At 36.9% G+C, this 16,298-nt stretch overlaps 1 protein-coding gene across 44 annotated transcripts in view; it reads left to right on the forward strand.

Annotated features, from left to right (window-relative positions):
- The window catches only part of ptprd (protein tyrosine phosphatase receptor type D), a 1,517,053-nt gene that overhangs the window by 382,416 nt on the left and 1,118,339 nt on the right, over positions 1 to 16,298 (forward strand). For all 44 annotated transcript variants that reach the window (XM_062974169.1, XM_062974170.1, XM_062974173.1 and 41 more), the window contains exon 4: positions 10,149 to 10,223. The gene's annotated coding sequence lies outside the window, so the exon portion shown is untranslated. The remainder of the gene's footprint in view (positions 1 to 10,148; positions 10,224 to 16,298) is intronic.

A 16,298-nucleotide genomic window follows, 5' to 3' on the forward strand; every position in this document is an offset into this window, starting at 1 on the left:
ATTCTGAGCCAGCATATTCCTCTGTTGAACAGCTCTTACAATCAGGAAGTTCTTCCCAATATTTTGTTGGATTCTTTCTCCAATTCCAGTATTCTTTATCAGATATTTACTTTAATGTCTTCTTTACTAAGTAACCTGTCCAAGACCAAACTCTCCACCCCTGCCCCATCCCCCCAAAACACCCTCATGGGAACACCTTTCACTCATGTACCAATGACCAGAAAGAAGGACCTTCTTCTCCCAATACACATTATGCCTAATAAAGTAAGTTGCAGAGGGAATCATAATATGTCAAAATCAGTATTAAGTTGGAATCATGAATATGTAATAGTTACCTAGGTGTACTGATCCATAACAATTCAATACTTTCTCTCACACACATGATAGGAAACCCATGTGTTTCCCACTTCTTTTAATACACTTGGAAGAAATTCATCCTTGGGAGTGAACTGTCATACTGTAGACATTAACTTGAGGCCTTTTACTTCTTTTGTTAAAAAAAGTAATTTTTTCTCTGCAGTTAAAAAGAAACTTGTTGTGCACCATTTTGATAATGATTCCTTCTGCTGACAGTCATACCTAGATTTTTATTTTATTTTTTAGCAAGAGCTGGAGTTCCTGGTTCAATAATTGTATTCACTTATTTTTAGTAGACAAACTTTTCAGTGATGTATTTCTTTACAACATGGGGTATAACTATAGTAACTGCCTAGCTGCCAAGTTTGACTTTCAGAAGCTCACACAAGTTCTTTTCTAATTAACACCATGTGGCCACATATGGAATGTCTCAAAATAAACCTTATTTGCACAATAATTATTTAAGTGGATTTTATAGCATTCCTGATTAAAACATCTGTGCATCATTTTACCTTTGGAATACACAATCTTTTGTTCTGATTCAACCAGCGTATGTCTAATTACCCTCTAATGTTCATCAGATATTTTAGAGTGATAATAATTTTGCTAGTGATAAAAACAACTTCACCCTCAAAGTAACTTCTGTTGCTTATTTTTCTGGTCTCAAGAAGAATACTTCATTTGAGGTGAAATATTTTGGTATTCTTGTACAATGCTGGGGTTTGTTTTTATGAAAATGTTTCATTGGCAAAGATATAGGAAGTAGATACAGACTAGAATTACAAAAGTTCCCCATATTATTTTTACTCTAAAAATGTTTCCTAAAGAAAATAAACAATTCTTATAGTAGTTAATGGGGGAGATATAATATAATTAATGTAATATCAAGGCATGGTTTCCACACTGTGTTTACAGCAGATAGATGTATATCGTCATTCTAAGAGACAGAAGTAGCTATTCATATCTTCATAGTGAAAATTCTTTTCTGTTTACAGAAAAATGAGTGACATATTTGTAACGTTGCTTATGCTTGTCTACAACACATCTTTGTATTTCCAGTTGGCATATTTTGATAAGGAATGTAAGTTTTATTTTAGGATTGTACAGTCTGCCCAACTGTAGAGTATGGTTTAAAGTTATACATATTTGAATTTCAGTATAGGTATGATAGCCAAAGTTTTTATCTTTCTAAAAAGTTATTTCTGTCCTATATCATCACATTGTCTCAGTTTTGTAGAGACAGCACTCATAATCCTCTGTTGTCCCACTCACCAGCTTTAAAATGTCCCATTCCCACCTTCCTCTTGACTTCCATTGATTTAAACTGAGTTCAAAGTGCAATGGTAGTTTGGACTTAATTAACTCAGGAAAGGGCAGAATCTTACCCTTACCAAAAGCAAAGTGCTGCAGAGTCTCCTACTTTATGTGCCTTTCCTCAATAATAACTTTTACCACCTTGCTCACACTCTAATGTTCCTTGGCCATGTATGTCCCAGTTTTCATCTGTGAAAAGTTGAAGGGCATAACTTCTCTCACTGTTCTACCTCCCAGCCCTCCATTATTGGTTTTAAAAGTATTTTATGAAAATAGTCCTTACTTTCAGTATGTTATACACACTTTTAAAGACATATTGTAAAACTTGATCAAGACTGTGAAGTTTGGAGCAATTAACAGTGAAATTCTCAAGTGTAATTCACACTATATAATCTCCTTTAGGACACTCAATAAAGTTCAGTGGTGTAATTACAATTAGTTCAGACCTTCTTCTAGTTCTGTTCAACAAAAAGTGCTAAATCCAATTGCAGATTTCATTTGTTTTTAACAGGCGCTTATATAGTTTTGGAACAGATATACGATTATCTTTTCGTTTCATACTTCTCTGAATTTTGTATTGCAGTTCTCTGATCAAAATGTTATATAGAAGGGGAAATGATATACAAAAAGTATAAATTATTGTGTCCATGGAAATAGATACTGATTTTATTACAAACTTTTAGTGTGAATAAGATGGAAGACTTGTGTATAAAATAATCTAACTGAAGTTGGTATAGTCTTCCATCCCAGACTAATTGCACTACTTGACTCATCAATATGCTTCTGCAACTACCTGAGAAACATGTAGCCCTTAGGATCCTGTGCTTCTTGTATTACAGTATTTACTTGAGTATAATGTGCCAACGATTGTGATGCATGCCTCAATTTTGAAAGTGCATATTTCAAAAAAAAGTTGTTAAATGTAATATGTGTCTGCCTGTTAGTTGTTCTGCTGCCCATTTTGGAACAGCCTAAAGACAAAGGGGAAGCTGCCACCCTTGCCCTGACAGATGGGCGATGACTTCCCAACTAAGACATCATTCACGAAGCATTCAAAAGCCTTGTGAATGAGGCCAGTTGGGAAACTGCCTCTTTGTCAGGCCAAGGCTGGAAAGTTTGCCAGCCTCAGTCTGACAGAGGGGTGCAGGTGGGTTTGCATGCAAGATTCTAATGTGCCATTGAATGTAATGCATACCTCAGTTTAGGACATGTAATTTACCTAAAAAAAGGGAGCATTAGATTTTAGTAAGTATGATATATTGAATAAAGATATATTATTTCTAGTGTTAAAAGAAATCAATTTAGCATTGTATTAGAAAAAGACAAGAAAACAAAAAAAGAAAGAAAAATATCAGGAATCTAAGCAAAGTTACACTGTTGAACACACAAGGCTAAAATAATTGAAACCAAACTTTTCTCATTTTGCTTGTTTATAAAATCTCTCCTTCTTCTGTTGGCATAAAGTGGAGATTACAAATTCAGCTGATCTGTTTTAAATAGTCTGATTAACTTCATTTTGACAATCGCTGACCTATTATCCATGGCCTGTATTGCTAAATTCTGCCATTTCTGCTATGCTAGAAATGCTGCCCAGGGCCACTCAGTCTAATGTTATGGATACAGTACCTGACCCTGAGAACGTCATTGTAAAAACCAAATAATCTATATCTCCATTCTATGCAGGCCACATAGACCTTAGATAAGAATTATCATGTATTGCTCATGTGCACTTTGTCTTCTCCTTTTTTTTTAGCTCTGGAACCTTATACAATCCTGATGCTTAAAATAAACTCTAAATCTATTTATCAGGGCTGTGAGTAACTGTGACTAAAAGCAATGCTGGAGTTTGGTAGTTCCCTTGGCCAAAGTTATTGTTTGTTATCTGTTTGCCTTCCTGATGAATTTCAGGGCTCATCCCAGCTTCATGTCCATCTGGGAAAATACTGTGAAGCTGATACTTAAGTCCTACTCTACACTTCGACTGAGAGTAATGAAATACTGTATCTATATAAACTTACCATAAATAATTCTAATGAATTGTGTTGTAGCTCACATCTGTGACCAAGCCCAGAATTCACAGCATTAACACTACTTGGTTCTTCTGCCTCTGATAGAAGAACCAAGATGTAAGCCATTTTCCCCTTCTTCTACCCCTCTGGACATCCTACAACCCTCCTTCTAAGGACTAAGAAACCCCTCAAAGGCAGAAGCTAATACCGCACTGGGGTCATCACATGGCACAGCAATGGCAGTGGGACATTGCATGCATTTTATATTGCAATCGACTGTCAAGTAAACAAACTTCCATCACTATTATGTGGCAATACATAAGAAACAGTTTGTTTTAAGAGTATCCATGATTTATGCACTCAACACAAATATTTGTATGCTCCAGAAAAAGAGATTGTTTTGAAAATGTATGCTGAACAACAACCTCAGTAACAACAAACATGCCATAATAACTGTGTACAGAGCAAAAAGCATTGTAATTGTTTAGAGTAAAAGAATCATGTCAAATTAAAATCCTGATTTTTTTTTCTAATGATACTTTGTTTCTGTGGATGCTTTGGTTGTTTTGCAAAGCAGATGGCAAGGAGAGAGAAAAAGTGTTTAAGAAAAGAATAACTAATTGTCTCAATACAAGAAGGTAGAAAAGATTGATGTTGATGATGATATTAGAAATCCTGGTTTTAATATTTTCTTGAGCATTTAAACTTCTAGACGTTAGTGAGAGTTCTCAATGGTCTTTATTTTTCATAGTGGTTGTTGGCATTTGCAGTTCAATAATATCTGAAGAGGACACAGGATTCCCACTCCTCTGCTAAACACTGTGACTTTAAGTTTATGGACCCTCAAATTGTTTTAACAACATTAGCAAAACTAAATGTCTTTCCTACCCAATTTGTAATAATACAAGCTTCTCCAGTAATCCCAATGGCTCTTTTGTGAAGCACCTGCCACATAATATAAGGTGTGTAGAAGGCAATGAGTAATGCCATATTATTCGGGCCATATCATATGTGTGTGTTGAGGGAACATATTGAATCAAGTCTTCTTTTTCCCTTCCTTCATCTTGGACAAATGACCAGGCTTTATTTTTTTTATAATCCATGAGGATACCTACAGGACAAGAGCTCTTTTAGTCATTGCCTTCCCCTATAGCAGGTATGGGCAAACCCAGGCCTGGGGGTTGGAGGCGGCCCCTTAGGCTCTTTTCTCAGCACCACCCCTCCACCATCCTATCTTTCTTTCATTACCTTCCTCTTTCTCTCTCCCCCTTTCCTCCCTCCCTTCCCCCTCTCTCTTTCTCCTTCCTTCCATCCCTTTTGTCTTTCCTTCCTTTTGTCTTTCCTTCCTTTTGTCTTTCCTCCCTCCCTCTCTTTCTTCCCTCCCTCCATTCCCTTCCACCCTTCCTTCCATTCTTTCTTTCCTTCCTTCCTTCCTTCCTTCCTTCCTTCCTTCCTTCCTTCCTTCCTTCCTTCCCCTTTTCCTTCCTCCTTTCCTCCTGGGAGATGTTTACCTGGGAGAAGAGAAGGTAGACAGGGAATGTGAGAACCATGTTTCAAGATTTCAAAGGGGGGAAACTGATTTTTTGCTGCTCTAGACACCAGGGCACAAGGGAGCAATGGGTTCAAAAGGCAGATTAGACTGAAAAGATGAGGAAGAACTTACTGGAGAGTGCACTAGGCTGCCTGGGAGTGTGGTGGAGTCTCCTTCTCTGGAGACTTTTCTGCAAAGGCTGTCTATTGAGAGTGCTTTGATTGTGCCTTCTTGCATGGCGGGGGGTTGGATTGGATGGCCCTTGGGGATCTCTTCCAGCTCTAGGATTCTAGGATTCTTTATCAGGAGTAGGCAATATGGGGTCTACTGGATATACTTTTTCTTTCCCATCCACCATCTCATGCTAATGAAGGCCAAACCTTTTGGGATCCAAATATTTCCTGTCTTTCCTTCACTTTCTGCCTTAAAGAGAAGAGGAAGGGGAGTAAAGGGCAAGGAGGGGACTTGGGGAGAACCCTCTCCCTCCCGGCCCACCCACCCTGCTCCAGCCTGCCATGTGGCCCTCAAGTTAGAAAATTTGCCCATTCCTGCCCTATAGTATCTGTAAGTAGATACCCAATAGTTCCTGCTTACTCATTCCTGGAAGCTAGATCTAGTCGGTACTAGTACTTATTTAGAGTAGTTGAGTTTGATTTCCTGTCCTGTGGTGGTGGTGGTGGTTCTTGTTCCTGTTTTCTTGAACAAGCCAAAAATAGTAATACCATGAGCCCCACCATGCCATATTTCTACAGACTCTTTGTGTGAAGTGTACAGATATTTAAAGCAATGTAAGTTGCCCTGTCTGACATCTAACCCGATGGATCACATTTCATAACAGTGTCACTTGCATTATAAAGTGCTATTGTATGATTCTGAACTTCAGGTGATTTGTTCATATTTATCTGACATACTGAGAATCTATGCATTTTATACTACAATTGAGCTATAATTCACATTGTCATCTATTTAAGCATCTTGGACATTATGTAGATAACTGTCAACATTGGCACTGGGTAAACTAGTAGCTTGTCATTAATGTAAAAAAACTAAGAAGCAGTACTGCTTCCATACAACAGGTCTAAATACCGAGAAACATGCACCAGATCCTATCTGGTCTTGGAAGCTAAACATAAACAATATCAAGGCTAGTTAGTACTTTGATGAGGGACCAGCAAGGAATGCTGGGTGCTCTAGACCAGGGCTTCTTAAACTATAGGTTCCAACACCAAATGTGTCCCCTTGGCTCAATGCTGGGGTCATGGAAAATTTGGCAACAGTAAAGGTTTCTGAATGCCACGTAAACATCATTCACACAAATCTGTTAGCAGCAACATGCAGTGTTTACAGAGGACACTACAGAAGATGCTTCAGCTGTACGTCATAAAAAGGACAGTTTATTTAGCAAGGCTTGCAAATGCTGATGTTATCAGTAAATGCTTGATTTTTAGAATTATTTAATATATCTACATATCCAGGGTCAAGCTCTGCTCTAGACTATATTTTAAAGGGAAGCAATGGCAAACCACCTTTGAGTAGTCTTTGCCTGAGAAAACCTCATGAAATTCATGTTGATAGGTGATTTAAACACACACACACGCAGCTTCTAAAATATTCAAGGTTATTTAATATCAGAATTTTGTATGAGGGACACAGGGATGGAGGGAGGGGACTAGTAAATTATTTAATAACTTCTTATCAGGTGACATAGTGAAATAACATGAACACATTGCCGATATCAGTGACCCTATTTATTTCCATTTTTGGGATGGGGGTCCAATATAATATTGTGTGACAAAAATGTTTCATGCTGGAACTCCTTTCCCATTTGGATATGACCCCATGTTACTGAAGCCCAATTGTCATATTCAGGTCAGAACATTTTGCCAGGATTTAATTTATATATTATGGCTTAACTCATTTATTTAATTATAGATAATCATCTTATCTTGCCTAGTTGTCATTTAATTAATCATACACCTTTACTTGTGTGGAATAATTAAGGCTGGTTCCCTTATGTATATTAATCTGAGGATAGAAGAATAGTTATGATGGATTCTCTCTTTGTGTAAGGGGATGTTTTTCATTATTTCTGCATGTTTTAACCCCTCCTTCTCCATCCATAATATTATGTTTCAGGCATATCATATATTATACTAGAGAGTGCTCTATTATGAACAGAGAGGAAATAATTGTATGAGTAGTTAAAAACCTTCTGAACATGAGTGTTTGGAACACTGGTAGAAATGTTGGTTGGACCATGGAGAGTTGAATCCAAAAGACATTGTGAGCTTATAATTAGTTCTGAGGTCAAAGAATAGGCATTTGTATTTATGCATTAAGAATCAGTTTGTTGTTGTGTGCATTTCTGACTTTTGGCAAGAGTTGTTCGGTGGGGTTTCTTCTGGCCTTCTTCTGAAACAGTGATTCACAACCTTTGGTCCTCCAGGCATTTTGGACTTCAGCTACCACAATGCCTAACAGCTTGTAAACTAACTGGGATTTCTGGGAGTTGAAATCCAAAACAATTGGAGGACCAAAGGTTGGGAACCACTGCTCTGAAGCTAAGAGTGTGTCACTTGCCCTTTGGGGTTTCTATGGTCAAGTTCAAATTAAGTCCTTTAAAGCACATCAAGCCAAGACAGGAAAACCTCAAGGGCATAGCTGGGCTACAGGGGGATATCTGACCCCCTGGGACAGGTAATTGAATACCTACACTACTCACTTTCCCTTCTTTTCACCTCTACTGCCTTTGGAGCACTGATGAGTATCTTGATATTAACTTAGAGTCCTTCCCATCCCAAATTGACCTCCAATGAATTTGTAGCACTTTATTTGTTATCTTGAGTTCACAACTTATAACAAAGTGCACTTTAGCTAGTTTGTTACTCAACTTCCCTGTTTTTAATTCCTTGTTTTATTAAGTGTGTTTTTATTTTCATAGGTTAATGTTTAAAATTTATAATTGGTGTATGTTTTGTTTACTGATGTATTGTTTATTGTCACTGTTTTTATCTGATATTATCTGTGAGCCGCCTTGAGTCCCTTTCGGGGGAAATGGAGGCGGGGTATAAATAAACTTATTATTATTATTATTATTATTATTATTATTATTATTATTATTATTATTGGTCAGAACTGGAAAAACCCTCCATTTTTTGTGACTGTCAGAGCACAGATACTGTGGATTCTGGAATTGTTTTGAGCCCACCTAACATGGTTAATATAATATAATCACCCTCCTGATCTCAGACCTATCTAATTATCCATGCAACAACCTCAGTTTCTCCCAAACTGTTTCCATTTCCAAACCATTCTAAGGCCCCATCTTCACTGCCATCTAAAATCCAGATTATCTGTTTTGAACTGGATTACATGACAGTGTAGACTCATATAATCCAGTTCAAAGCAAAAAATCTGGAGGCTGAGGCTGGATCTACACTGTCATAGTATCTGATCCCAGATTATCTGCTTTGGATTATATGAGACTACACTACCATACAATCAATCCAGTCCAAAGCAGATAATCTGGGATCAGAAACTGAATTATATGTTAGTGTAGAAAAGGCCTTAGTGTACTGTTCTCCTTGCCATCATTTATTTCCACAGCATTCCCATAAAAAGAGTAAATTCACATTTTTCAAAAACTTTAAATATTTAAATTTAGCACATTTACTTGTTGCCCAATAACCAAGATTTTTCTCCATAGTTTAAAGTGAAATATAATCCCTAAATTTACTTTTAAAGTCATAGATTCATATTTAATTTAAAGTCTGAAGTCTTATTGCCTAAATACAATTTCTAGTCCCAGCTGGAGTAAACATAGTGAATCAACTAATTATTCAGCACTTACATAAATATCACAATTCAGTTATTTTACTTTAGTTGAATCTATCAATTGTACTTAAGCCACAATACAGTATAAAAAGCATTCATCAGTACAGTATAGTATAGATGAAACAATCATTCCATCCAATGCATGAGTAGCCTAATGGGTCTTGCCTTGAAAATATCAAACTTTGCAAAAGAAACATAACAAGATCTTGGGAGTATTATTTTAAAACGTTTTACCTGGAATCAAAAATAATAGATGGAAGGACGCCTCGGTAAAGACATGCTACTAATGAGAAGGTAGAACTTACCATGTAACCTAATAACTACTAGTATGTTATTTCAGTGCATACTCCAGTGAAAATTCTTAAGTAAAACAAGCTTACTAACTTTCCTGTTAGTATCATAAAAGCTCATTGTATCCATGCAGTGTATTTTTGTGAAAGAAAATGTCATGAATATATCATGCCCTATTCCAATAATAGTCTTCAAATTTGGTATGGCTCTCCAACCCATTACTCATTTTAATGTGATTTTTGGTTTAGAATAAGTATTTTATACCAGATTCAATCCAGAGTATAGCCTGCCTATAACTTATTTTTAAAAAAACCTGATTTTAAAAAAGTATTGGGCAGTAACTAGCTATAGATTAGACTGCTTCTTGCTTCACTGCTAGCAAGAATAGAGTCATGCTTTTATGAACCACTAAAGTAATTTATCAGACTGATTAACATCATAAGCAGCAAAGGGCATGGATAATAACTCCTGGGTATTTGGTAATAAAGAAGCACAGGTATGACTAAGAAACTTACTATTTTGGCACTGGAAAATACAATATGCTAGACTATTCTTAGTCGAGCAGTTTGTGAGAAGATATACTAAATGGCTAAATACATTCATTATATGATTATAGCATGAATATTATAATTGGAAATGTCTTTTGAATCATGTATTATAATGTATGGCATTTATGTGTTATGAACAGTCATATACCTCCTTTATAATGCTTGTTATAAAGTAGTGTGCGTACATTGTGAGCACAAAGATTTTGAAATGTTCATGTTTAATAGCTATAAATATTAACTAAACATTTTTCCATTTTTGAACAGGGAAATTTTAAGGAGTCTTGAATTTCTAATCCTGCAGTCACAGGTGCATCTTTGAGTGCTGAAAACTTAATATTGGTAAGTAATTTTTTTTATTAAAATTCAATATTATGGCTATTGAAACGGTTGTCAGTTGTAGTTTGAAATTGTCAATCAAAATTCTTTGAATTAACTATAAATGGAAGCCACTCAGTTAAAACCATGTTATACCATATATATGCGGGGGGGACCCTCAACTTCAGAAAACAACATCCTGTGTTTCAGATTCAGGTTCAGTTATAGACCAAGTAGTTGAGATTTCTCTATGATAAATGTGACTAGTTTAGGTGCTGAAGAGACATAACACAGAGGAAAATATTACTTCAGCAGGTTTTATGTTTGGGTTGAATAGTACCATACGATAGTAATAAATGTTGGGAAAAGATTGAAGGCTTTGCATTTTGGAATGGAAGCATAAAATAGAACTACAGTCATTCCTTCTCATTTGTGATTTTGACATTTGTGGATTTGATTATACATGGATTTGATTAAAAATGTTCTCTTTAGGAATCTCTAGCTTCTCCAGTGTGACTGTATGACAATCATGCTAGAGGATGTAGAGATTTCTAGAGCGAATACCTTTTCAGGAATCTCTAGGTGCTCCAATTTGATTACGTGGCCAGCTTTTAGTGGAAGTTGACCATATAGTCATGCTGAAAAACCCAGAACTTCCTAGATTCATGGGGAATCTGTGCCCCTAATCTCAGCAAATGTGGAGGGCTAATTGTATTACCAGCAGATAAATAATTGAGGAGCATGGCATTGCAAACAAGTACTAGCATTATTTAGGAGAATCTTGAATTCAAGTAAAGTTTTTTTTTTCTTTTTAGACTGTCATGATGAATGTCTCTGATTCATCATTTAAGAACTGCTCTGTTAATGATAAAGGCATTTCAGCTCAAGTTCTGCAATAACTGGTGTTGTTTATTGGTTTCACATGAGTGAAACATAGGGTACATAGGCACAGAAGTGTTCCCTTTATTCACATAATCAATCAAATTAATGCTTTCTTTAGGGGATGTGAACCTTTGCACCATCCAAATATCTTCTAAAATCTTGTCAGCATTATGGTCAGGCATTGACAGTTGTTCAATGACACAAGAAAATAGTTGTTTTATGTTCAGTCCATCCTGCTACTTTATGTGCTAGCCTGGCACTTCAAGGATACAGAGGTAGCTTGGAACAGACTGAAAGACTAAACCTTTCTGTTAGCAAGTTGCTTATTTTATATTTATTAGGGTAAAAGCAGGGTCATGCCTGCACAGTTCAGTTTTCTTTCTTTGGTTTGCTGGTATATAACCTCAAAGGACCCATTACTAAGCTGAAAAGATGCATTATCCAGCTGCATAGGTTCACAATGTTACCCTTGGCATAGTCTAGGTATAATAGGTTGTTTTAGAGCCTGCTTCTACAACCCATCAACAAAAGGGAAGGTTGAGAGGAGACATAATCAACCTGTTTAAATATTTGAAAGGCTGTCATAAGGAAGAGGGAGCAGGGTTGTTTTCTGCTGCTCTGGAGACTAAGGGCCTCATCCTATGAGGAATTGTTAGTATCCCAATTGAGGGACAGATGGGTATGCAGCCCATCACATGATGTTCCTCAACTGTGATGTCTCATGGGCCTTGTAGTCCCGTTCCTAGTACTATTGTGGCAGACGAAGAGGAAAACATGGGTTTTCCACCGGTTCAGCCAGAATCGGAGCCCCTGCACCTGGAGGATGTTTGCCCTCAAGAAGTTAGCCAAACAAGCCTTGGGCAGAATTCTCCCCTGTTTTCTCGAAAGGACAATTATAATAGAGATAGAGGCGCTAGGGAGGCGAATCGCTGGAGCGCCAGAATCGCAGCCAAACAATTAGCTGATTAGGTCTGCTTCCCCTGGGAAATTCTAAGGAGTCATGCATCTGGACAGAGTTGGGTTTCACTTCTAGTTCTCCAGGGAAAGTGTTCTTCTGGCGGGAAACGAGACCCTATTTAGGTGTTTTGCCGCGAAGGAAACCTTGCGGAGTCAACTCGTCAGCTTGAGGAGAGAGATCGTGTGTGGACTACGCAACTCCAGTTCCTTGTTTCCAGGACCAAGTTCCAAGCCTGCCTTGTTCCCTGGACCTCGCCACGGACCTTGTTCTTGCTTCTTGTTTGCCTCGTATCAAGTCTTGTTTTGCCAAGAATCTAGTTGTTTTCCAGACCTTGACATCTCCCCGCACTATTGCTTGGCAAAGTGTGTGTTTCGGTTATTGGATTATAACTTTGGACTTTAATATCACATATTGGACATTATTTTCCTGGACTATATTTGACCTTTCCTGAAAGGTCTATTTCTGAACTATATTCTTCACTTGTTTTTATTGACTTTATATATTCCTATAATAAAGATATTAGATAGAATCCGGCCTCTGCGCATGGTTATTGGTGCTCCGTAGCCTGGGTCTTGACATCAACTTACGGTAATTTGGGGACTGTCAATACATTGCTCTCTCTACTTATTTTTTCCATATAATAATTTTTGTACCAGGAATTAGGACAAATAAACAAAGATTAAACTAAGGGTTGACAGTGATATGTGGAATATATAGAAAATAGGGATCTCTACAAGGAATTTTATGAACCAGATACTTCTAGACTCCTGTCTATTCGCGGTTCTTTAGCTCTTCTCCCAGGAGTCTGAGGGAATTGGTTAAATTGAACTCCTATGCCTATATAAAATTCTACTTCCTTTTGAATATTTTAAATATATTTATAGACCAGGTTTTACATGGATTAGTTATGTGTACATGAATATATTTGGATAGGTTTATATATTTCTGCTCAGGGCGGTTCCAATGGTCTTTGAATCCTATGATTTTAAATTCTCCTGTTTTTAATCTTCTTCTGTCTATCGAACATCAAAAATATGCTGTTTTTGTGGAACCATTAATATATTGGAAAAAACAACGCTTGGAAATTCTAGGATTAAAAAATAACACTGGGAAACACAATTTTCATTGAGTAAGACCTGATGTTTGTTTTTGACTAACTTTTGGCATCTGGATCCAAAAATGACCCCAGTTTTTGTCTATCACATCAACTTTTTAAGGTACAGGATACCCTCCCTTTGTATATACAAAGGAAAACAAAGAAAAAATTACCTGAATATACTGTTTATTTAGCGTTATTTTATTCACACAAAGGCTATAAAGTGTTACTGTAAGTCATATTGTGCATAATTTGTAAAGTTCTGCTACCAAATATGTATATTAAGGTTAAAAAGTACACTTACAGCTTTTCTTGGAATGTTTAATCTCATCTGATGCTCCAACAAGAGTCAGATTTCATATGTTCATTCCATCTACCCAAATACTGTTCCTCCATGACTTTCAAATCTTGGTGGAATCATTCACCTTGTTCATCACTGACTGCACCAAGGTTTTCTAGGAAGTCAGCAAGATTGCTATGCAGAAAATGCACCTTGATGTTCATGTTGCAACCAAGCATTTAGAAGCTCTACAAGAGTTCCTGGACAATTTCAGTGTAATTTTGTGCTCGTGTATTTCCAAGAAAGTTCATTGACAAGGTTTTTGGATGGCATCAAAGGATTCTTTTGGTGTTCTGACATTATCCTGATTAAATGTTCATCTTTAATGAGCTGCTGAGTCTGTTGACTGTCAAGCACACCGGCCGTTATCTTTTCAAATGACAAGCTAGGAAATGTCAAAATTAGATACTTAAAATAGTCTCCTTCAGTTGGCAAAGCTTTAACAAATTGCTTCATGAGACCCAGAGGTGGGAATATAATGTTTTTTTCTGTCAACAAGTGGCTCATGTGGAATGTTTGGATCACCAGGTTTGAAGTTAGATCTTGGAGACCAATTCCACTCCACCCAATGCTTCTCATGAACTCTGCGGGCCCACATACACAGAAAACAGGGATACTTGGTGTATCTGCATTGCTGATCAAGAAGGAAACAAACCATTTTAAGATCAACACAGATGATCCAATTGTGCTTGTGATATTGCAACATCAACAGGAGTTATGTTAAAAATTGTTCTCCAATCCATGCCGATGGTTAGAAATTGGGCAATTATTTTGTTGTTGCTACTGTTGAATGAGTTACAATTTATTGTTTGTATCCCTGTCAATTAATTTGTTAATTAAACATTACTGTTAAAGGAAATCGTGGGATTTATGGATGATGACATAAATAATAAAGTATTTCCTTAATGACACACTTTATTATTGGCTTTTCTTGAATACCTCTGGGTTGAGGGGTTTTTTTTAGATTTTATGTTGCTTTATCCAGTTTTTGTGTGTATATGTGCCTTGAAATTTGCACTTGACTTCAACTGACTCAATGAATTTCATGCATGATAATCAGCCAAATTTGAGATATATGATGTTGAAATACAGTAGTCAATGCTACGAAGATTTTCCTTTGCCTCTCTGCTTGTTTAGAATCAAGAAGCATAGTTCTTAGCTATAAATGTGAGAGTGGGCAGGTTGCTTGTGAAGCTCATATGTTCAGTTCATTCCATTTTCAGTTTTTAATAAGCCCTTTCCTCTTCCTCTTCAGAACCCTCTGCAACGAAAAGTGACATTAGTTTAAGTCAGTGGTTCTCAACCTGTGGATCCCCAGATGTTTTGACCTACAACTCCCAGAAATCCCAGCCAGTTTACCAGCCCTTAGGATTTCTATGAGTTGAAGGTCAAAACATCTGGGGATTCATAGGTTGAGAACCACTGGTTTAAGTACGGTGAACACAGGAATGGTCTCTAATTCCCACATGGCCTCACAGGCCCCTAGGACTACATATAGAGCATAGAAATCCCCCGTATTGTATTGTTTTTAGCACTGAACACCGCTGAGTCTTTTTATTAGAGCAAAAGCAGAAAATAATAGTAGTAACAACAACAATATGTAGGCCCCTGATAGATTATGGCTCTGATTAAACCTGGACCTTCATAGGCTCCATGTGCATAGACCATAGTGTGGGATAGGCTCCAGTTTGGTTTGATATGCTTCAAGCCACCTTTGAAAGGTCCTGTGGGCCCAGCTGAAAGTCTACTGTAATAATAGTGTAGTTGTTATGGGATGAATGCATAAAAATATCTATGCACAGAGGTTGTGTTGTAAAGTTTGGATTTTGGTGAAAAATAATCTCAAATTGGGTTCCTGAATCCTTCTCTTTTATTAGGAATTTAAAATTTGCAGACTTAAGATTTTTCCCATGTACAGTAGATGCTGAGTTAACCAGAACTCTCAAGCAACTGGCAAAAAATTAAGTAAAATTGCATACTGTGTTCACAAAGTTATGAATATTTTTATAATACAGTAAAGCTGTGTTACATTAAGTTTATCTTAATTTGCTTTTAATAACGGTATTTCAATAGTAATTTCAAGCCAATACAGAGTTTATGGTATGGTATAGTATTTTTAATACTAACTCTCAGGCAACAAGAAACTACATTTATCCAGCATCTACCAATCCCCATGAGTGCTGGCTAACTGAGAGTCTACTGTAGCATTTTTAAGAGATAGAAACTTTCTGTTCCTTTTATTTTGAAATATTCAATAAGTATTTACTAAAGTCTAATACGCCATCGAATGTAATGCATATCTCAATTTTAAAAATCCTGAAACCAAAACATTCCTCTTCATAATTTGGCCAAAAAAGGTATACATTACTGTTGCTGCCTGCTTAGAATTGCTTCAATATAGATTATTGTGTTAGAACACCAAAGCTTCCAGATATGATTGGTGTGCATCTATATTGCTTTGGCTCGATGCTATGGAATCCTGTGGGTTGTAGTTTGACAAGGTTTTGAGCCTTCTCTGCCAAGGAATGCTGGTGCCTCCCCAAACTACAAATCCCAGGATTGCATAACATTGAACCATGGCCATTTAATTAAAAAAATAATGATGTCCCTCAAAGAGGAGCCCCAGGTGCAGCTTCTGCAGCACCTTCCCCTTTTGCTTTGGCTCAGCACTAAGATTTCTGCATGACACAAATCTAATATGAACCTCAATTTTGGGAAAATAATTTAGCTGAAAAAAGGTGAACATTAGGTTTGAGTAAGTACAGGTACAGTAGAGTCTCACTTATCCAACATTCGCTTATCCAACATTCTGGATTATCCAAC

The sequence above is a fragment of the Anolis carolinensis genome, chromosome 2 (genome assembly GCF_035594765.1).
Source record: "Anolis carolinensis isolate JA03-04 chromosome 2, rAnoCar3.1.pri, whole genome shotgun sequence".
NCBI lineage: Eukaryota > Metazoa > Chordata > Lepidosauria > Squamata > Dactyloidae > Anolis > Anolis carolinensis.